Source organism: Schistocerca serialis, chromosome 2 (genome assembly GCF_023864345.2).
Source record: "Schistocerca serialis cubense isolate TAMUIC-IGC-003099 chromosome 2, iqSchSeri2.2, whole genome shotgun sequence".
Classification (NCBI taxonomy): domain Eukaryota; kingdom Metazoa; phylum Arthropoda; class Insecta; order Orthoptera; family Acrididae; genus Schistocerca; species Schistocerca serialis.
Window position 1 is genome coordinate 959,581,608 of NC_064639.1, and position 23,122 is coordinate 959,604,729.

Genomic DNA, 23,122 nt, shown 5'->3' on the forward strand with positions numbered 1-23,122 from the left:
TATGAAAAGAGTAAAACTATTGTATACACTGTGCACATAATAGAACAATAGAGGATCTGAAAGTGGATGAGGTACGTAGTAAGACTGTACGACAGTATCAACATATTTTACCCTTTTATGGACAGTGGTGCAATATTTATCCGTATAATTTCATAACAATGTTTGTGTTGCCTGATAATAATCCTAAGAACAGAGACTGATTTATTAGCAGCTGCAAATGGTATACAAATATGAGTTTCTTCAAATATTTACGAGCTGTAGGGTAGCACGCGCACAAAATACATCCCCTTTAGTGTATGTGAATGCAGTCTCCCTCGTGTCAGATCATTCAGGTGTCTCTGTTCTGTAATGATAGCCAATCAGAGGGCAGAAAAGGCAATGCTTCCTTATGGGAGCGCCCTCTGAACAGGCAGTTGAGAAGCGTATTTCTCAGTCCCTTCAAGTGTCTGACAACGCATTCAGCGCGTGATCAAGACGCATTATGCGTCGCCCAGCTCAGTTTATCCCATATTGTACAACATTACAGTGTCCATGTCATCACGTGGTCGGCAGTAATGTCGAATCTAGATGTTGCAAAGCGAACATCCGGAAGAGATTCCGATGTCAAGATAATTTTAAAGCTGCCTACATCGTCAAAAGAAAAGTAAAAAATAAATTGGTAGAGATGCTTTGGATAGAAGAGAAACATTCCATGCGATACAGAACAGTGCAGTGCAGTTGGCAGCTACTTACTTAACTGGAAAACACTAGAGACCAGACCGGATCTGAACTTACCTGTAAAAGAACAGAAATCGCTCATTAGTATCGAAAAGCCGAGGGGATTGCAAATTTGAGCGGAGGGTCTCTGAGGCAAACACAGATTCTCAAAACTGTAACAATATGGCAATGATTCCATTTCAAGGTAAAGGAACATAAAGACGAAAGAAAACAGCACTCCTAGCAGCCTCTTCTTAGTTATTATCGTGGGCATCGATCCGAAGGCTAGTTTGATGCAGCTGTCCATGTTATTCTACTCCATTTCTGTATAATCACTGCAACCTACATCAGCTTGAAATTGCTTAGTATAGTCAGGCTCGGGTCTTATTTATAATTTTTTTCCTCCGTGGACTAGCGGTAGCGTCATTGATTCATAATCAAAACGTCTTCGGTCCCGGGTTCGATCCCCGGCCACTGCCTAAATTTTGATAAATAATCAGAGCTGGCGGCCGAAGACTTCCGGCATAAGAAGTCAGCCTCATTCTGCCAACGGCCTTGTCAAAGAGGGCAGAGGAGCGGATAGAGGTTCAGGGCACTCTCATGTCCTAGGGGTGGGAAATTGCCCCTAAAGGCGGAAGAATCAGCAATGATCAACGACATGAGGAAGCAGAAGGCAATGGAAACCACTGCATTAAAGACACGTAACGCGTATCCACAAGACATGTGGCCTGTAATTGAAGAAGTGTCATGATGATCTCTCCATTGGCAAAAGATTCCGGAATAGTCCCCCATTCGGATCTCTGGGAGGGGACTGCCAAGGGGGAGGTTACCATTAGAAAAAGATTGACTAATCAACGAAAGGATAACGTTCTACGAGTCGGGGCGTGGAATGTCAGAAACTTGAACGTGGCAGGGAAACTAGAAAATCTGAAAAGGGAAATGCAAAGGCTCAATCTAGATATAGTAGGGATCAGTGAAGTGAAGTGGAAGGAAGACAAGGATTTCTGGTCAGATGAGTATCGGGTAATATCAACAGCAGCAGAAAATGGTATAACAGGTGTAGGATTCGTTATGAATAGGAAGGTAGGGCAGAGGGTGTGTTACTGTGAACAGTTCAGTGACCGGGTTGTTCTAATCAGAATCGACAGCAGACCAACACCGACAACGATAGTTCAGGTATACATGCCGACGTCGCAAGCTGAAGATGAACAGATAGAGAAAGTGTATGAGGATATTGAAAGGGTAATGCAGTATGTAAAGGGGGACGAAAATCTAATAATCATGGGCGACTGGAATGAAGTTGTAGGGGAAGGAGTAGAAGAAAAGGTTACAGGAGAATATGGGCTTGGGACAAGGAATGAAAGAGGAGAAAGACTAACTGAGTTCTGTAACAAGTTTCAGCTACTAATAGCGAATACCCTGTTCAAGAATCAGAAGAGGAGGAGGTATACTTGGAAAAGGCCGGGAGATACGGGAAGATTTCAATTAGATTACATCATGGTCAGACAGAGATTCCGAAATCAGATACTGGATTGTAAGGCGTACCCAGGAGCATATATAGACTCAGATCACAATATAGTAGTGATGAAGAGTAGGCTGGAGTTCAAGACATTAGTCAGGAAGAATCAATACGCAAAGAAGTGGGATACGGAAGTACTAAGGAGTGACGAGATACGTTTGAAGATCTCTAACGCTATAGATACAGCAATAAGGAATAGCGCGGTAGGCAGTACAGTTGAAGAGGAATGGACATCTCTAAAAAGGGCCATCACAGAAGTTGGGAAGGAAAACATAGGTACAAAGAAGGTAGCTGCGAAGAAACCATGGGTAACAGAAGAAACACTTCAGTTGATTGATGAAAGGAGGAAGTACAAACATGTTCCGGGAAAATCAGGAATACAGAAGTACAAGTCGCTGAGGAATGAAATAAATAGGAAGTGTAAGGATAACGTTCTACGAGTCGGGGCGTGGAATGTCAGAAATTTGAACGTGGTAGGGAAACTAGAAAATCTGAAAAGGGAAATGCAAAGGCTCAATCTAGATATAGTAGGGGTCAGTGAAGTGAAGTGGAAGGAAGACAAGGATTTCTGGTCAGATGAGTATCAGGTAATATCAACAGCGGCAGAAAATGGTATAACAGGTGTAGGATTCGTTATGAATAGGAAGGTAGGGCGGAGGGTGTGTTACTGTGAACAGTTCAGTGACCGGGTTGTTCTAATCAGAATCGACAGCAGACCAACACCGACGACGATAGTTCAGGTATACATGCCGACGTCGCAAGCTGAAGATGAACAGATAGAGAAAGTGTATGAGGATATTGAAAGGGTAATGCAGTATGTAGAGGGGGACGAAAATCTAATAGTCATGGGCGACTGGAATGCTGTTGTAGGGGAAGGAGTAGAAGAAAAGGTTACAGGAGAATATGGGCTCGGGACAAGGAATGGAAGAGGCCGGCCGCGGTGGTCTCGCGGTTCTAGGCGCGCAGTCCGGAAACGTGCGGCTGCTACGGTCGCAGGTTCGAATCCTGCCTCGGGCATGGATGTGTGTGATGTCCTTAGGTTAGTTAGGTCTAAGTAGTTCTAAGTTCTAGGGGACTGATGACCACAGCTGTTAAGTCCCATAGTGCTCAGAGCCATTTTGAATGGAAGAGGAGAAAGACTAATTGAGTTCTGTAACAAGTTTCAGGTAGTAATAGCTAATACCCTGTTCACGAATCAGAAGAGGAGGAGGTATACTTGGAAAAGGCCGGGAGATACGGGAAGATTTCAATTAGATTACATCATGGTCAGACAGAGATTCCGAAATCAGATACTGGATTGTAAGGCGTACCAAGGAGCATATATAGACTCAGATCACAATATAGTAGTGATGGAGAGTAGGTTGAAGTTCAAGACATTAGTCAGGAAGAATCAATACGCAAAGAAGTGGGATACGGAAATACTAAGGAGCGACGAGATACGTTTGAAGTTCTCTAACGCTATAGATACAGCAATAAGGAATGGCGCGGTAGGCAGTACAGTTGAAGAGGAATGGACATCACTAAAAAGGGCCATCACAGAAGTTGGGAAGGAAAACATAGGTACAAAGAAGGTAGCTGCGAAGAAGCCATGGGTAACAGAAGAAGCACTTCAGTTGATTGATGAAAGGAGGAAGTACAAACATGTTCCGGGAAAATCAGGAATACAGAAGTGCAAGTCGCTGAGGAATGAAAGAAATAGGAAGTGCAGGGAAGCTAAGACGAAATGGCTGCGGGAAAAATGTGAAGACATCGAAAAAGATATCATCGTCGGAAGGACAGACTCAGCATACAGGAAAGTCAAAACAACCTCTGGTGACATTAAAAGCAACGGTGGTAACATTAAGAGTGCAACGGGAATTCTACTGTTAAATGCAGAGGAGAGAGCAGATAGGTGGAAAGAATACATTGAAAACCTCTATGAGGGTGAAGATTTGTCTGATGTGATAGAAGAAGAAACAGGAGTCGATTTAGAAGAGATAGGGGACCCAATATTAGAATCGGAATTTGAAAGAGCTTTGGAGGACTTACGGTCAAATAAGGCAGAAGGGATAGATAACATTCCATCAGAATTTCTGAAATCATTGGGGGAAGTGGCAACAAAACGACTATTCACGTTGGTGTGTAGAATATATGAGTCTGGCGATATACCATCTGACTTTCGGAAAAGCATCATCCACACAATTCCGAAGACGGCAAGAGCTGACAAGTGCGAGAATTATCGCACAACAGCTTAACAGCTCATGCATCGAAGCTGCTTACAAGAATAATATACAGAAGAATGGAAAAGAAAATTGAGAATGCGCTAGGTGACGGTCAGTTTGACTTTAGGAAAAGTAAAGGGACGAGAGAGGCAATTCTGATGTTACGACTAATAATGGAAGCAAGGCTAAAGAAAAATCAAGACATATTCATAGGATTTGTCGACCTGGCAAAAGCGTTCGATGATATAAAATGGTGCAAGCTGTTCGAGATTCTGAAAAAAGTAGGGGTAAGCTATAGGGAGAGACGGGTCATACACAATATGTACAACAACCAAGAGGGAATAATAAGAGTGGACGATCAGGAACGAAGTGCTCGTATTAAGAAGGGTGTAAGACAAGGCTGTAGCCTTTCGCCCATACTCTTCAATCTGTACATCGAGGAAGCAATGATGGAAATAAAAGAAAGGTTCAGGAGTGGAATTAAAATACAAGGTGAAAGGATATCAATGATACGATTCGCTGATGACATTGCTATCCTGAGTGAAAGTGAAGAAGAATTAAATGATCTGCTGAACGGAATGAACAGTCTAATGAGTACACAGTATGGTTTGAGAGTAAATCGAAGAAAGACGAAGGTAATGAGAAGTAGTAGAAATGAGAACAGCGAGAAACTTAACATCAGGATTGATGGTCACGAAGTCAATGAAGTTAAGGAATTCTGCTACCTAGGCAGTAAAATAACCAATGACGGACGGAGCAAGGAGGACATCAAAAGCAGACTCGCTATGGCAAAAAAGGCATTTCTGGCCAAGAGAAGTCTACTAATATCAAATACCGGCCTTAATTTGAGGAATAAATTTCTGAGGATGTACGTCTGGAGTACAGCATTGTATGGTAGTGAAACATGGACTGTGGGAAAACCGGAAGAGAAGAGAATCGAAGCATTTGAGCCGGCCGGAGTGGCCGCGCGGTTAAAGGCGCTTCAGTCTGGAACCGCACGACCGCTACGGTCGCAGTTTCGAATCCTGCCTCGGGCATGGATGTGTGTGATGTCCTTAGGTTAGTTAGGTTTAAGTAGTTCTAAGTTCTAGGGGACTTATGACCACAGCAGTTGAGTCCCATAGTGCTCAGAGCCATTTGAACCATTTGAGATGTGGTGCTGTAGACGAATCTTGAGAATTAGGTGGACTGATAAGGTAAGGAATGAGGAGGTTCTACGCAGAATCGGAAAGGAAAGGAACATGTGGAAAACACTGATAAGGAGAAGGGACAGGATGATAGGACATCTACTAAGACATGAGGGAATGACTTCCATGATACTAGAGGGAGCTGTAGAGGGCAAAAACTGTAGAGGAAGACAGAGATTGGAATACGTCAAGCAAATAATTGAGGACGTAGGTTGCAAGTGCTACCCTGAGATGAAGAGGTTAGCACAGGAAAGGAATTCGTGGCGGGCCGCATCAAACCAGTCAGTAGACTTACTTCCCCACAAATGGCCCTTCATTATCACTGTAACTACTATTAAACCAATCAAACTACCATTTATTCCAGTGTAAACATGTCGGTGATACACAAATCTTCTCTTGAGGGGACTGGCACTGGAGTTTACTGAGCACGTCGGTAACACTTTCATACTTACCAAACGATCTTATGACGAAACTCGAATTCTTCGTTCGATCTTCTCTACGCTGCCGTGTACAACAATTGGCCGATGGCGATAACGGCAGTGGCTGTTAAGGTTATGTTGAGAGCCATGGCGGTGATTCTGATACACATCATGTACAAATATTTTCAAATTGCGACTCAAGAATACAGAGAACGCTAGGAATGCTCAAGAGAATCCGGCATGTAAACCGTTAGGGAACTGAATAGGAACAGCAAGTAAGGAGGCGATGAACTCTGACGCCACGTTCAATCACGTCCCAGATGCGTTCGATCGGGCTCAGATCTGGAGCGTTGTGAGATCAGCTCACCAATTGGAACTCGTCACTGTGGTCCTCGAACCACTCCATCACATTCCTGGTCTTTTGAATTGGAGCATAATCTTGTTGAAAAATGCCACTGCCGTCGGGAAACATGATCATCATGAAGGAGTGTACGTGGTCTGCTACCACTGTACGATACCCCCTGGCCGTCATGGCGCCTTGCACCAGCGCCACTGGACCTATGGATGGCCACATCAATATTCCCCAGAGCGTAATGGAGCAGCCACCACCTTGTCTCTTTCCGGCAGTATAGAAACTGTTCCTCTGGAAGACAACAGATTCGCGCCCTCTCATCGCATGATGAAGAAGGTATCGGGATTCATCAGACCTTGCAGCGCCTTGCCTCTGCACCAACGACCAGAACCAGTGGTCACGTGCCCATTTCAGTCGTAGTTGCCGATGTCGTGGTGTTAACCTTGGCACATGCGTGGCTCGTCGGCTGCGGAGGTCCATCGTTCGGAGTGTTCGGTTCACTGTGTGTTCAGACACACGTGTACTCTGCCAAGCATTAAAGTGAGATGTTGGTTCCGTCGGAGTTCACCGCCTGTTCCGTTCTACCAGTCTGCCAAGATTACGACATCTGACTTCTATAATGATGGGTGGCCGCCCAACCCCACGACGTCTGGAGGTGATTTCACCTTGGATTCGCCACATGCTGAAGACAACCCCCCACAGCACCCCGAACAACTGACAAGCAGTGCAGTTTTTGGGCCATCAAAATCTGCTCTCCGTCAAACTTAGGTACATCGCGCTCGTTCCCCATTCAACACAGGGACAACACACTCAGTGACACAACACGCACCGTTCGTGTGTCGGACTAGCAGTCATTCCTCGCCAGGTGATGCTGCTGTCACCTGGACGGATTTGTATCGATAAGAGATCGGCGGTCATAATATTGTGGCTGATCAGTATACACCACGGACAGTCTGAAGAAAGATCGAAAAAGTCTGCATACTGTAACAAAGACAGAAAGAAATGAATTACCTAGCGTTGTCCTTTCGATGGGTGACGTTGCAAACGGGACCCAACAAATGACAAAACAATATAAAATTCAGCGCCCTGAAAGACGAATATGAGGAAAGAACAAAACTGCAGAGCAGCGTCATTCTGTCATTCGGACATCATTCCGTTATAAGACCTATATGCTGGCACTCTGAGTCTTAGATCATTCAAGTTTTGAATCTGAATTTATTCCAATTGACGTGATTCCAAGTTCACTCAGAGCTTTTCGGAGATGACTCTGAGTTCATGCTGAGTTTATTCGGATTCATTCTTCCATAAATCGTCATCGAATATTTTTGTCCGTGGTCGTACTAATTACTCCCATGTTGTTCCGAACTGAGTGCTGCGACTTTGTACTATGGAGGCATATTAACTTGTATTCTACGCAGTTTTCAGATTTAAGTTTGATCCCTGGTTTCAGCCTTAAGTGAGTTGTTTCCATTCCGTGACAGGTGGTCATTCTTCCAGCCCAGTGTTTGAATCTAAACATCGGACCATTTCGTCATCGTACCTCCACTGCCAGATATAACGAGGATGCCACATTTGCAGTTTCACCATAGCAGACAACAGACGTCGCATACGCATTGGGTGTCGGTGATTGGTAAGACTGGCCAGGACAACAGAGAATGTCAGCTGCTTGGCAACTCTTGTACGTAGAGACCGATGGGACGCGTAGAGAGGAATGATAAGGAGGTTAAGATGCTCTGAGCATCACCCTCAAAGCCGCATATTTGAAGGTAACATTTGCCGGTTGCCAGTCAACGGTCACACAGCCGCACACTCATGTCGCATCCACGTCGTACCGCAGATTTCATCATGTGGTGAGGTGAAATTTTTAATATCCCCCTCCATGTGCACAGTTACTGTATATGCCCCATCGAACTGACCCAGAGAAATTCATGTTCATAATTTATCCATAATGATAATAAATAGTAATACTACATTTTGACGTACAGTGAGAAGCCATTCCATTTCCGTGCAGATTCTACCGCATGTCATTTCTACAGTATGAACATGTCTCTTTAAAGCATATAAAAAATAAAAAATACTTGCAGCTAAGGCAGGCGTATCAACAGATGTAAAATATAAAAAAACTCTGTAATAAGTGAATACTTAGCTTTATTGCTTTATATCTTTTTGATGGTTTCTGTCTTGGCATCAAGTTTCTTGTGTGTTACTATTTTACCACATAAAACTTTTTTAAATTGTGCAAATTTTAAACATTCGGTCGCCGTGTCTTTCATTCTGATTCACTCACATTTCATCGAAATACCAACTAATCCTCCATTGAGCTGCAGTCATGTGCATATGTTGGCGCGCACTCTGCCAACACTTTCCGCATCCTTCTCCAGCCATTCTGACATACTGTGAACAGTACACACTTGTTTAGTCATCTGGCATACAGGAGAAGTTTGGGAAGTAACTTCCGTTTTCGTAATCCATCGGCAAGTGTATTTGCAGCGACAATATGTACCCTTTTTCAGCGACCATTCGGTAACCGGTATTGGAATCAATGTGACGTTGTGCCTTATGTGACAAAGGCTTGCCGAGGCCACTTGCAGTCACACATCTCGCTGACTGAGAAGTTCACGCTGTGTGATTAACGTTGTGTGCTGAAAAAGAAAAAGACGTAGACATCGGGAATGTTGTGCAGTTGGAAAGAAAACACACAATTATTACGCTATATTTCTGATTTCTGTTGTCACAGCCGTCATTTTCATATGTGTCAACGGAAAAAAAGGCATAACTAAAAACTTTTCTACAATTTGAATACATGCTCCCAGTACCAGCAGTACTCAGTAATAGTTATATATATTGTTAAACTTAGTCCATATTAACAAATTATTGTATGTTCAACTACATGCAACCTCCAAAGTAAACAGCGAATTTTTATCATATCATAGAGAAGCGGCTGCAGGGTGCTGTGGAAAATCGTTAGGACGCTATCAGATGACAAATGAGCCAGCAGGAACATAATTTAGGGTAGCCTACTGTCTAAAGAAAGATATTTGCTGTAAGGTGCTTACGAAACATAATTTCCTCCATCCTGCATTTGTGCTTCTTCTTTGTTATGTCAGTCCCGGTTTGAGTGAAACAAAATAAACACTTTTGACAACTGTACGTAGGCCACTTGCTAGATGACATATTTATGTCCTGTGCGTGTGGCTACGGCCTCCCGTCGGTGGACCGGTCGTCTGGTGCAAGTATTTTTAGTTGGCGCCACTTCGGCGATTTCCGTGTCGATGAGGATGAAGATAACACAATAACTAGTCCCCGAGCGGGGAAGAATCTCCTACCTGACTGGGAATCGAACCCTGTCACCTCGCATGGCATTCCGCCGCGCTGACCTCTCAGCTGTGTAGGGGGACGACATGTTTATAAGCCTGTAAGTATCCTTTTTCTTGGTAAGCTGTATTTTCCTTAAATACAGATATTTTGTCCATATTATTCTGCATCAAGAAAAGAGCGCTACTTATCTGCTGAGGCACGACAATCAGTTCAACATTTCACATTGAAACGTAGTTCAAAACAAACCACATGGCACATTTCCTGACGTGCATTTACTACGTGAGTAAGCTAGTCCGTAAACTGCCTCAAACATTCGTAAACTATTGACTCGTCTGAAATTGGAGCTGTTTGTTCATGTTCCTTGCGGTACTTATTTAGCTCGCACTGATTATCAGCTATTCCCTAAAATAGAGTAGAAATTAAGTTACAGTGGTTCAGCCGAAAAATGCCTTTTTCATGCTGCACATTAAGTTTTTTGTTTGTCTTGTGCAACCAAAAGCGTTCCGTTTTAATTACAAGGCATCTTCTGTGGGTGTTCTGAAATATCGCACGACTTTTTCGTTTGCATATACAGGTTATCGTTTGCTTTTATTTTTTTTCTATTTATTGTTTTCTTGCATTTGTATTCTTGGGAAAGAAACTAGAATTTGTGATTAGCCATTGGAATTACTCTCTGTTATGTAATCAGTCAGGGTAAACAGTTGCAGTCAGTGAATTTCTCTCGATGATTTAGTAGTATCTTTCTTCCAGCTTTTGTTTTGTATGTGTGTTAATTATACATTAAGGTTAGCCTGTATTTTTCATTACTTATTCTAAATATTTTCATGTCTTTCTCTCTTGTAGCAGGTTCACGATTACCGGTACTTTCTCTTAAGTTTTATGCAAAAGTTGAGCCGATTGTCCCATATCTGAGCAGCTTGTCCCATATTTCCCAAATAAATAAAAATTAAAAAATAAATAATATAAAATAAAAGTTCACACACACACACACACACACACACACACACACACACACACACACACACACACAGAACGTTAGCACACACATAGTAACAAAAAACAGTTGAAATCGAAACCTGAGAAAGTTGGCAACACTTACAGAAACGAATGACATTACACACACAAAAATGGCAGTTAAACTGCTGTACGGTGAAAACACCGAGAAAAATTAAAAGTACTACCTTTCAACCAGTTTGAAAGTAGAGAGAAAGCTGTCTGGCTTAAAAATAACGAGTTAGACACTGATCTGTAAGTACTTTTCCATTTTATTGTAAAAATCTTAACGAACTCTAAGCGCAAAGGATAATCCGTGTGTGCAAACGAAAAAATTGTGAGATGTTTCAGAACACCCACTGAACATGCCTTGCAGTTTAGGCGAAACACGTGTAGGTGCACAAGATAAATAAAATCAATTTAATATTCAGCTTGTGAAAGGTGTTTTCTTTTAATCCACCGTAATTTATATACAGCTGCTACGAAAATGGCCAGCACAACTGACTTATTAGAGTAAAAATTATTGCTTTCACAACACAGTTCTTTTTTCACGTTATTTGGTAGTGTGGAGAACAGATGCCAGACACACAGGTTATGTAAGAACCGAGCGTCCCAAAGGAAGGAACGAAGATTAGGGTTTAACGTCCCGTCGACAACGAGGTCATCGGCTTGGTATAGTGAATTACGGATAAGGATATTGCCTGTGCCAGTGTCGAAGGACCTATCTCGGCATTTCCCTTAATCAGTTTGTCACGGAAAATATAAATCTGGATGACCCGACACCGATTTCAACTGTCGTCCTCCCGCATGGGCTTACTGTGTGCTAAGTATTGCGCAGCCTCCTTCGGTAAGCCGGCCCTAGTGGCTGAGCGGTTCTAGGCGCTACAGTCTGGAACTGCGCAACCACTACGGTCGCAGATTCGAATCCTGCCTCGGGCATGGATGTGTCTGATGTCCTTAGACTAGTTAAGTTTAAGTAGTTCTAAGTTCTAGGGGACTGATGACCTCAGATGTTAAGCCCCATAGTGCTCAGAACCATTTGAACCTTCGGTAAATCGAACCTAGAGGGCGCGATTTACTACTCTAAGGCAGTCCCGAATAACGGTTGGCAGTTAGTGTTCTAGTTCGACGCTTCATCTAGTTTCTTCAGAGCTCGCCTCCATCCCCCTTTCCTCCCTCCCTAAGCGTCCCCGTACTGTTTTGATCTGCGAAAGCTCTGCCACCCCCCAACTTAACTGTCGGAATCAGATAGCTTAATTAATGGGTCTGATTCTGTAGCTAGGGGTATATGTCAGGTGATAAACCAGGTTCACAATCCTTTATGAAAACTCACGTTTCATTTTTACTTCTGCAAGTACTAGCAGACTTACAAATTAGGTTAGAGGTAAAAAGAGATTTTAATCAGAATCAATGGGGCATATAGCTAGAGTGCTACTGGCCATCTACGAACGCTGAGAATGATGGAGCGAGCCAAGAGAAATGGATCACACAATGCTCATTTCATCCTAAACAGAGCAACGTTGGACTACACTTCTCGACTGGAAGCGCCCCTTCAGGGGTTTACCTGTTGAGTCGGGGTTCACCCCGTGCGCCAGCGGACAGAATGAGGCAGAGCTCTTGTGGCTGGGCGCCTCCTGTATCGACCTTTTCCGGCAGGCTGCGCCGCCAATGGCCTAATTAGCCTGTGCGCTGCCAAGAGATCTACCGGGCCCCAGGGTCCGTCGTCTCGGGACAGGGGATAATTCTGCCAGCCATGTGTCGCTCTCCACCCGGAAAATCCTCACACGTGCTCCTCCCTCCTCCACACCCTCCATACGAGGCCAATGGAAAGTCCCTTGTTACTTCACTACTACTTGTACAAAGAGTGCAATGTACAGGGTGGGTACAGCAAAACTTTCTGAAATGTGGTTTCGCAAGACAGAGCGGATCAGGTTGCGGAAAGGGGCCAATATCAGTTACTGTAAGTTACACAAAAACACACAACTTTATTCCTCAAAAACACAATGCACAGTTTTCTCTTTAAAACAACAAGGATCAATTCACTGTTGAGAAACGAAGTAACTTCTCAACAATAAGGTTTAAATATTTCCTTTTAAAAGACAAAGATTTAGAGAAACGGCTGAAGGCCTTACTTAAATAAAATTAAAATATTCTTAAATATTTCCTTTTAAGGCACAAGAATTTAGACAAATGGCTGAAGGCCTTACTTAAGTAAAATGAAAGTATCTTCTCACCTGAAGATCCGAATAATATTTCAGATCAACAAAGGAAATTCTTTAAAAGGCAAGCATCTACCAATTTCGGCTAAAAACCATATTAAGACAAACTTGAATTAATTCCTCAGCTGAAAGCCCAATAATATTTCAATATAATAAAAAGTAACCTTTAAAGACAAGCTTTTACAAATGGTTCAAATGGCTCTGAGCACTATGGGACTCAACTGCTGTGGTCATTAGTCCCCTAGAACTTAGAACTACTTAAACCTAACTAACCTAAGGACATCACACACACCCATGCCCGAGGCAGGATTCGAACCTGCGACCGTAGCAGCAGCGCGGCTCCGGACTGGAGCGCCTAGAACCGCACGAAGCTTTTACACAATACAACGAAAACCATCTTAAGACAATTTGAAATATGTTAACGGCTGAAGGCCCAAACAATTATTCAAAATAATTAAAGACAAACCTTAAGATAAGCATTTACACAGTACAGCGGAAGGCCATTTGAAGAATCCGGGATAATTGAAGAGAAACCTTACAGACAGAAATTTACACATTACAGCTGAAAGCCACAAATTTTAAAGCAAACACGGCTGAAGGCCTAAATACAGAGCAAACAAGAATTTAAAATAAAACATGTCTGAAGGCATAATCTTACAATATTTCACCTAAGGTATGGCTGAAGGCCATATGCTGAACATAGAACAGACAAAATTAATACGTGGCTGAAGGCCTGGCACAGTACTTGCGACAAAGAAAATCGAAATCACAAACAACAGAACAGTGGTTCTCAGAAGTGTTCCAAGGGTCGGGGCCTGGGGGGGGGGGGGGGGGGGACTCTAAAAACAGTTTAGGTGAGACAGGTAGGCAAGCGTAACATTAAATAATTGATTGGCAGCACGACCTAGACAGCTGAAGAACGAACCAACAACCCAATCAATTCCCTTCCACCCGACCAACGGGATGACAACCAAAAAATATCAGCGAGGACGAGGATCGCAACAGGACTATGTCTTAATAACTGGTGTCTAAACACAGTCAAAGCACAATAACCACTTAAAGGAAAAGGGAGAACAACATCAAGCTGTCGAACTAAATGCTGGGCCGGGCAGCATCAACACAGAGAGGAAAACACACTGCCAGAAAACTACGCTAACGACCAGGGCAGGTAACTGGAACGTTAATGGCCACAAGGTAGAAGATACCGCTGGTGCACTTCACTAATAAATTATAATCATTTCAAATGTTAAACGTGTAATTAGGCTGTTTAGGTTCTTACATTGGTAACGCCACCGCCACGTAGCGCTCTGCATGAAAATCGCTGGCTGTGCTGTGTGCAGTATGTGGCTGGTTTGCATTGCTGGAATTTGCTATTGTAGTGTTGGGGAGTTGGCTGTTAACAGCGCGTAGCGTTGCGCAGTTGCAGGTGAGCCGCCAGCAGTGGTGGATGTGGGGAGTGAGATGGCGGAGTTTTGAGAGCGGATGATCTGGACAGAGACAGTAAATTTGTAAGACTGGATGTCATGAACTGATATATATATTATAACTTTTGAACACTATTAAGGTAAATACATTGTTTGTTCTCTATCAAAATCTTTCATTTGCTAACTATGCCTATCAGTAGTTAGTGCCTTCAGTAGTTTGAATCTTTTATTTAGCTGGCAGTAGTGGCGCTCGCTGTATTGCAGTAGCTTTAGTAACGAAGATTTTTGTGAGGTAAGTGATTTGTGAAACGTATAGGTTAATGTTAGTCAGGGCCATTCTTTTGTAGGGATTATTGAAAGTCAGATTCCGTTGTGCTAAAAAATATTGTGTGTCAGTTTAAGCACAGTCATGTAAAAATTTTTGTAAGGGGACGTTTCATATGTCGACCCTTAGCCGAGGATAACTCACTGGAATCTTCTGATTTTTTTTCTTGTAGTTTGTGTGATTAGTGTAGCTATTGTTTATTGCTAGCGCGTAATTGTAGAGAGAATCTTCTTTGTAGTTGTAGCTTTTCATTGTTGTACAGTAAAACAGTTGTGGCATGCATGTAGATTTGCACCAAGTATTTCGCAGCTGCGCTTGCAATTAACCAGAAATTATTTTCAGTGCTATGCTAATGTTTTTTTCTTATATTCCTCTTCACATTGTGCTTTTCTGTGTTGTCGTGCGAAATATTGTGACAATAATGGCGTGTGAAAAACGTAATACTAGGCTCCAAAGTAAACTAAGAAATGACAGTGAAGACGAAAGCAGTGTGTTAGCGCCACTACTGCCCGCTAAATAAAAGATTCAAACTACTGAAGGCACTAACTACTGATAGGCATAGTTAGCAAATGAATGATTTTGATAGAGAACAAACAATGTATTTACCTTAATAGTGTTCAAAAGTCATAATATACATATATCAGTTCATGATATCCAGCCTTACAAATTTACTGTTTCTGTCCAGATCATCCACTCTCAAAACTCCGCCATCTCACTCCCCACATCCACCACTGCTGGCGGCTCATCTCCAACTGCCCAACACTACGCTCTGTTAACAGCCAACTGCCCAACACTACAATAGCAAATTCCAACGATGCAAACCAGCCACATACTGCACACAGCACAGCCAGTGATTCTCATACAGAGCGCTACGTGACCCTGGCGTTACCAATATAAGAACCTAAACAGCCTACTTACAAATGCTATACAGGAAGATGGCTGCAAAATTTTGCTGACTCCAGCACACCATCACGTTGCTGCTTACGGGCACAGGCCAGGAGGCAACAATCAGTAATCAACGAAGAGATGTCACAGCAGTTGAGGTTTCAAGACAGGTTCACTGATTACTCAATTCCGGTACGCAGGTTCGATGAGCGACGAACTTTGCAGCTCTCGCAGCTAGTGCCACACAACTTCGACCGCACCTGCACAAGGCCAGCGGCCCCGGCCTGATCTCACCCCACGGAGACTTCCTCGCTGCTCCGTCGCAACCGACCAACTGCATCACACATAGCACGACACGGAAATATAGCGGCCACACCAAAGAAGGTACCGCAGTACTAGCATCGATAAACGCTGATGCTGCCACTGACAGAGGCAAGTGACGAACTCATTCAGGTAGTAACTGAGGGAACAATAGGAAGCCACTCGATGATGACAAAACGCCAAAAAAGAAAAACGGCATCAGCGCGAGCCCACCACGACTCACTTTCCTTACTTGAACCGAGCGACCGTACGACAACGAAATTTATGTAAACATCATTACGGACATGATGAAGAGAAATGCTGAACAAACCATTGAAAGAAACACATTTTAATTTCCAACTGAGAGTGTAATATTTGTTAACTGTGTACCAGTTTTACACTTCAGGTTACAAACGTCGCTCAATGCGACGACTGCCTGCATTCACGACAGCCTTAAACTACGCTGTAGATACCATTCCACTACTGTTCGCAGCACTTGTCGAACTGCCGGCCGTAGTGGCCGAGCGGTTCTAGGCGCTTCAGTCTGGAACCGCGCGACCGCTGCGGTCGCAGGTTCGAATGCTGCCCCGGGCATGTATGTGTGTGATGTCCTTAGGTTAGTTAGCTTTAAGTAGTTCTATGTTCTAGGGGACTGATGACGTCAGATGTTAAGTCCCATAGCGCTCGGAGCTATTTGAACCACTTGAACTTGTCGAACTGTGAACCGTAGAACGTTCAATTGTCGCGACAAAGCTAGCTCGTACACTGCTCGAAGATCGCATGTTGCGTCCAGCGTTCTCGGCTGTGGCAACAGTAATTTGTCCAGCAGTTTTTGGCGCAATTGTCCGTGAGCCTCTTGCAGAAGCAATTCCAAAATCTATCTTCCGAGTCACGTCCTTCAATCCTGTTACGGAAAGAGGACCTCTCCGCGTTCCTTTAATGTGTAGATACTAGTGAAGAGCAGCAACACTGCGGTTGTTTTGATAAAACGGCTTTACGAATTAAGTCATGCTGACCTTTTACATACCCTTTTTGACTGTCTGCAACTGCAAAGTGTTTCAACCCTGCGTTGCCGTATCAGTAACGACGTCAAGGGCAAATCATGACACTGACACTACTAACACGGCAAATCCTGCAGCGCACAGTCTGAACATCATTCCAATAATGTTAGGTACCCAAACGATAAGTAGTTTCCCTTCTACCCTGGCTCAAGTAACGAAAATTTAACGATAGAAACACTGTACAAGTGGCCCAGACTTTTGCGGCTGCCCAGCCTTATTTTTCGACACATTCCTCCTCAATGACCGTCTGTCGCAAACACTCAACCCTTACTATCGTCCCCTCTGTGATTTAGCGGATAATTTTCTTTTTCCGCTTTCCCAGTATGCAGTATAAATCTTCGATATGGCGTTTCCTGAATCGACATACGGAAGCGACGGCCAAATGAGCACCAACAACTTGCCGCCTTCGATGTCACTTAGCTCCGACGTCATGCACTCACAACTACACAAAACACTTTGTCGTTCGTGGTGAAATACACAGCGAAACCTGCAGGCTTCGCAAACATCGGCATTTATGCTCAGTCACGCATTTTTCGTGACGGTTTCGTATTTTTTTTTTTCCAACCGCTGTACATCGCATTCGTGAATGTTTACTTGAAAATGCCTACACAACTTTACAGACGGCGCTACCACAAAACTACTATAGCACTGCTTTGTTTCATAACATATTATTAAGGATGCACGTATTTAACTGTTCTTCGGATTTGTGGTGATGTCACAAGATCGATATAAGTTTTCGAAACGCAGCATGCCCCATAATTAAACGAAAAGAAACGAGTCATCGTTAGCTAAATTGAAGCGCCAAAAGTGTTAATAAAAAAAGCATGTTTTATGGTCAGATATGGAGCTTAATTATATTTGTAACTACCCAAATACTGTAAAAAAATAAAGGAAAGGTGCTTGTAAACTCATTCGAAAGATACAACAGCGCCACAGCGTATCATCTTCTCGTAGAATTGAGCCAATTGTGTTATGCATCTAGTATCAGTTTAAAACGGTCGTAACATTCCGCTCCCGCTTTGTTTCCTTTGTTGGCGCCTCATACTGTTCCCCTTCTGTTTCAAAATGAGTCTGAAAAGCGCTCTTCAATTTCATTTATTGCTGAGGCTAGAAATTTGGTTTTCAGGCGAAGTGATTCCAGTAAATGCCGGATTTAACAGCAGTAAATATCTGGCACAATAAAATTCGCTTGGTGGTCCAACGTGGGGCAGTCAGTGAGAGGGAAGTTTAATTCTGGTAGTTTCCAGGAAAGATAAAATTATCGCCAGAGTGTTCAGGTTATTTCTGTGGCTGTCGCCTGTAATATTCACTTTATACATCTGCGTCTTAACCGCATTTCAGTTCGCTGGAATGCGTAACATAGTTCACGTCCCAGTCTCCCGCTCTGTGCAACACTGACAACAGTTGCCTGCAGACTCTGTTACTGCGAAATCTATGCGCAGGGTCATAAAACAGTACAGTAAAAGGGCGACATCTCAGCCGTCCTAGAATTTCAGGCCAATTTTCTACGTCTCAAATGCCGAATAACGATACGAGATACGAACAGAATTGAGAGGCCAGGATTAGTTAAAATGAAATAGTACTGAATATATTCCAACTGTTGCAACATTTCTGGTTCTTGTAGCAATCAGTACTTTATTATCAACCAAAGCACACTATGTACTATAGCAGAAAGGTGATATCATTAGAATGCAAATAGCGTTGAATGTCTTCATGAGTTAAAACCCGAGTAAAGCTGAATATTGGGGAGCTAGGCAGTTTGACTTCAGATTTGATCGACATATGTAGAAATTTATTTTGTGCTGCGAGTGCGTGAGCAATGCAAACCACCTACAGCCATCGCTCACTAGTGTATTCATTACATGTATGTCCGCAGCTCGTAGTGTAGTGGAGCCGGCACGGTAGCTCAGCGTGTTCGGTCAGAAGATTAGATGCCCTCTGTAATAAAAAAGAAAAATACTGAGTGAATGGATCAACGATGAACTTGAACAGGTGTCATGGGACGTCCGCCCTGAACAAATCTAACGAACAAAATTAGATAAAAAGATTGGCTAGCGTAGCTGTGACTGGACCACGGGGTGCCGGGTTCGGTTCTCGGTCTTGTCAGGGATTTTCTCCGCGCAGGGACTGAATGTTTGAGCTGTTCTCATCACATAATCATTCAGAACAGTGGCGAGGCTGTACAGTGAAAAGATTGGAAATTCGTACGGGCACTGATAAACACGCCAGTGAGTGCCCCACAAACAAAACATCATCATCATTACGTGTATGAATTCTTTTGCGAGTGGATTTGTTGATCGCCTGTCGATGTGAATACACGACTTTGTACTGACTTTGTTTTTGTTATTTTAACCAGCGTTAACTTCCTGAATAAAATAACTGGTATGCCTTTTGAACCCTCGACTACATCGCGTAATAGCTTCCCTGAGCACAAATATCCGAGTTACGTTTAACAGCAATCCATTTCAGCTAATAGCATCTGATGTGTAACAACGTCACCTTTATCACAGATGATGCAAAGTCTTAAGCGACTGGAAAAAAATGCGCAGATGATGACTGTACATAAGATGTGATCAAGAAAGAATTTGCAAAACTACAGACCAATATCCTGAACAACGGTTTGGTGCAGATGTCTTGAACATATTCTCAGTTCGAACGTAGTAAATATCCTTGAGACGGGAAAGGTTCTGTCCACAAATCAGCACAGAGTTAAAAAGCATCTCTCGTGTGAAACTTATCTTGCTCTTTTTGCACACGATGTCCTGAGAACCATAGACGAAGACATAGAGGAAGAATCCATATTCCCAGGTTTCCGGAAAGCTTTTGACACGGTACCCCACTGTAGACTGTTAACTAGAGTACGAGCATCCAGAATTCCTTCCCATATATATGCGTGGCTCGAAGACTTTTTAAGTTCTAGAATGTGTTGTTTTCGACGACGAGTGTTCATCAGAGATAAGGGTACCGTCAGCAGTGCCCCAGGGGAATATGATGGGATCGCTATTATTCTCTATATACATTATATTGACGATCCGACAGATGGCCGAGCGGTTCTAGGCGCTTCAGTCTGGAACCGCGGGACTGCTACGGTCGCAGGTTCGAATCCTGCCTCGGTCATGGATGTGTTTGATATCCTTATGTTAGTAAGGTTTAAATAGTTATAAGTTCTAGGGGCTGATGACCTCAGATGTTAAGTCCCATAGTGCTCAGAGCCATTAGAACCATTTTTTTGATCCGACGCTATGGTTTATAGTAGGTGTCATCGCTGAGTGACTGTAAGAGGAAACAAGAAACATAGATAAAATTTTTAAAATTTTGTACATGGCAGGAGCAGCTGCCGTAAGCTGAAATCTTCTTGTAGAAATAATAAAAAGCCAATCAGTTGAAAAATGGAAGTTTTACTAAAACTCCCTTACTATGAGTCCAACGTATATAAAAAACGTCTTCTTCAGACAGCAATATCGACAGCTGGAATACGTGCTGTGGCAGAGAGACGTTAAAACATAACCGAAAGGCGTCAGTCAGATATAAAATTTCGCTTCCATAATAACTAAAACATTCAAACATGGTTGTTGACATTTGATACTTCCTCACCAATGTACGGCAAGTGCACTCCATTTTGCAACTGACTGGATGTTCATTATTTCTACAAGAAGATAAAATTTCTAGTTGATGTGATGAACAGCTGTTTGCTCTAAATGCAGAAAGATGCAAGTTAGCGTAGATGAGTAGGAAAAAGAACCCCGTAATGTTCGATTACAGCGTAGCCAGTGTACTGCAAAGGCAGTCCCGTCGATTAAATACGTAACACTAACATTTCAAAGCGATACGAAATGCAACGAGCACGTGGGAACGGTATCAGGGAAGGCGAATGGTGAACTCCGGTTTATTGGGAGACTTTTAGGAAGGTGTAGCTCATTCATAAATGACACGGCGTATAGTTCACTAGAGCGACCCATTACTGAGTACTTTTCGAGTGTTTTGGAACCCTACCAGGTTGGTTCAAAGGGGACATCAAAGCAATTCAGAGGCGGTCTTTTAGATTTTTTGCCTATAGGTTCGATCAACATGTGAGTAATACGGTGATGACTCGTGAATTCAAATGTGAATCTACGGAGGGAAGACGACATTCTCTTCGCAAAGCGGTACTGACAAAATCTAGAGAACCAGTGTTTGAGCCGGCCGAAGTGGCCGCGCGGTTCTGGCACTGCAGTCTGGAACCGCGAGACCGCTACGGTCGCAGGTTCGAATCCTGCCTCGGGCATGGATGTGTGTGATGTCCTTAGGTTAGTTAGGTTTAACTAGTTCTAAGTTCTAGGGGACTAATGACCTCAGCAGTTGAGTCCCATAGTGCTCAGAGCCATTTGAACCATTTTTTGAGCAGTGTTTGAAGCTGATTGCAAAACGATCCTACAGCCGCCAACGTACATTTCGCCTAAGAACCACTAAGATAAGAGCAGTTAGGTCTCTAACTGAGACATATAGACATTCATTTCTCCTTCGCTCAGCGGCTGGAACAGGAAAGGAAATAACTGGTAGTGATACAAGTTACCCACGGCCATACGCCCTATGCTGGCTTGCGGAGTATGTACGTAGATGTAGATGCAGTTATCTACAATGATGTACTGTTTGAGAAAGCTGCAGAAATATTCAGCCGGATTGTGCTAAGATTTCAAAGTGGTGCAAAGATTGGGAACTTGCTTTAAATGTTCAGAAATGTAAAACGGTGCACTTCACAACAAAAAAAATGTAGCATCCTATGGATACAGTATCAACGAGTCACATCTGGAAACGTATAAAGTGCAAATATCACCTAGGGTCGGTCTTAGGTAAAACAGCTTGCAGACTTCTGTTTATTGGTGGAAACTGGGAAATGCAATCTGTGTGCGTAGGAGACTGCTTGTAAATCACTCGTCAGACCTATCCTGTAATATAACTCAAGTGTGTGGGACCAGTAACAAATAGGAGTAACACGGATATTGAACGCATACAGAGAAGGACAGCGCGAATGGTCAAGGGTTGTTTGACCCACGGGAGTAAGAGTGATGCTGAAGATAATGAACTGGCAGGCGCTTGAAGATAGATGCGAATTATGTTGAGGAAACTACTAAAAAGGTTTGAGGACCAACTTCAAGTGACGAATCTACGAACATAATATAACCCTCTACGTAGAATCCTAATAACATATACTAAAATATACTACACAAACAAGAACTACACGTTGCTTACAGAACAAGAAACACACTGCATCGCATTTACAAACAACAACAGACACGCCAAATAAATACAAAGAAGCAGGCGTATACCAATTAGAGCCGGCCGAAGTGGCCGTGCGGTTAAAGGCGCTGCAGTCTGGAACCGCAAGACCGCTGCGGTCGCAGGTTCGAATCCTGCCTCGGGCATGGATGTTTGTGATGTCCTTAGGTTAGTTAGGTTTAACTAGTTCTAAGTTCTAGGGGACTAATGACCTCAGCAGTTGAGTCCCATAGTGCTCAGAGCCATTTGAACCATTTTGAACCAATTAGAACGTCAAGAATGTGTATTAGTCTATCTGCTGATGTCAGGTAGAAATTTCAAAACTAGGTACAAGGAACATATAAAAAGCTGGAAATATGAAGACAGCTGTTATATCTTCGCTGAACACCTACTAAAAAATGGGGACATAAAGCATCCAAGACGGAAAATTATTGAACAATACTTACGACAAAAAAACTACTGCCATTACAGGAAAACTTACAAACATAAATGTAAAACATGATGACACTAAACAACTAATTAGTTCCCACCGCCGGCCGCGGTGGCCAAGCGGTTCTAGGCGGTCCAGTCTGGAACCGCGCGACTGATACGGTCGCAGGTTCGAATCCTGCCTCGGGCATGGATGTGTAATGTCCTTAGGTTAGTTAGGTTTAAGTAGTTCTAGGGGACTGATGATCTCAGATGTTAAGACCCATAGTGTTCAGAGCCATTTTTTTAGTTCCTACCCGTCCTCCATCTCCCCCCCCCCCTCTCTCTCTCTCTCTTTCACACACACACACACACACACACACACACACACACACACACACACACACACACACACACACACACGGACACACACACTCATACTCACACAACAAATAAACAAATTATCAAATCACACAGGCACGACAGAAACAAAAGACGAAAGATAAACACACAGTGACAATTGGCAACGCCATACACACTGTAAACTTACGAACATTCA